Below are 1,616 nucleotides of genomic sequence, written 5' to 3'. Positions count from 1 at the left end.
TTTTCGTAGCAGTCCGAGGGGTTGGTTTACTTTTGGGCATGCTTTCGGACACATTTGGCATGGTGCTAGAACCCTGTTCAGAGGTGTTTTTGTTGGTATTGATCCAGATTTGGATGCTCAAGTGGAATTTGGAGCATTCCAAAAACTTGGAGATCCAACTACAAGAAGACAAGTAGTCTGATGCAAGATTGCTTTGTTATTTTTCGCTTCTACTTTTATTTGTGATTTGCCATAGGCTGCTGGAAAAATCTTGATTTAAATCGCTACCTTTTCTTTGATTCTTGTTCTTTCTTTACTCGGGAGATGATTCCAAATAAACAGGTACGGAAGCTATAATTGTAAACCACGATCGAATTTATGGAAGCATTGGTTTATACATTCCTCTTAGTATCTACTCTAGGGATAATTTTTTTCGCTATCTTTTTTCGAGAACCGCCTAAAATTCTAACTAAAAAAATGAAATGATTTTTCATTATCTCAATTGAAGTAATGAGCCTCCCAATATTGGGAGGCTCATTACTTCAATTAGTCCCCGTGTTCCTCGAATGGATCTCTTAATTGTTGAGAGGGTTGCCCAAAGGCGTATATATAAGGCACCAGTAAAACTTACAAGTAAACCAGATATAGAGATGGCGACTAAGGTTGTTGTTTCCATTATTATATAATTTCAAGATCACAATGGGTCTATGATAAGATTGTTTATTAATGAGAATGATATACAAAGTCAACAGATCTCCTTGAATACAAAATAAGATTTATGGCTACACAAACCGTTGAGGGTAGTTCTAGATCTAGTCCAAGACAAACTGCTGTAGGGATTTTTGAAACCATTGAATTGAAATATGGTAAGGTAGCCTGGATGGGAACGACTCCTTTGATGGGTGTTGCAATGGCTTTATTTGCGATATTCTTATCTATTATTTTGGAGATTTATAATTCTTCCGTTTCTTGGATGGAATTTCAATGAATTAGATTCATAAGAATCACGAAGCTAGCGTTTCAATACAAAAATTGAAACTTTTAGTTCTCGAATTTTTAGCCCCATTCTATTTCGGTAGTTCGACCGCGAAATTTATTTGTTTCTATATTTCCGAATATGAGTGTGTGACTTGTTATAATTGATCCTATTGATAGTACGGAAAATGGGTGCATCATCTTGATCAAGATAGTTTTATCCCATCGATAGTCATTCTAGTATCCGAGCACGTAATATATGAAATGGATCACAAAGTATTTGAACTATGATTCATACTTAATATTCAAACCTCATGACGGACTCAAAAAAATTCAAAGAAAGAGTTATATTATTTATAAATCGAAAGATTTTTATTCTTTCAAACTCTCATTTAGTTTATGCTTATTTTGATCAAAGGACAAACCTTTCTTTTCTTTGTATTTTTATTTATTATATCTATTCTATTGATTGAATAAGTGATGATCCAATGGTTCTTACTCAAAGAATCTTTGGACTTAGTTTGAAGGTTTTATTGAATCATCGCGCGTTCGGTATGAGTCTGAAGTTTCAATAATTCCTATCAAAAGAAAGAAAACAAGAATAAAGCCACATTTCATACAAAGAACAAATCAAAGCAAAGAAAAAGAAATAAGTAGGTAAA

At 33.6% G+C, this 1,616-nt stretch overlaps 1 pseudogene; it reads left to right on the top strand.

Moving 5' to 3' along the window:
• Positions 1–462, top strand: part of LOC108467004 (photosystem II CP47 reaction center protein-like) — a 1,663-nt pseudogene extending 1,201 nt beyond the window's left edge.
• Positions 463–1,616: the final 1,154 nt, after the last annotated feature.

This window comes from Gossypium arboreum, chromosome 13 (assembly GCF_025698485.1).
Source record: "Gossypium arboreum isolate Shixiya-1 chromosome 13, ASM2569848v2, whole genome shotgun sequence".
In the NCBI taxonomy this organism is placed as follows: Eukaryota; Viridiplantae; Streptophyta; class Magnoliopsida; order Malvales; family Malvaceae; genus Gossypium; species Gossypium arboreum.
The sequence above is the reverse complement of the archived record's forward strand: the minus strand, read 5'-3'. Positions and strand labels throughout refer to the sequence as shown.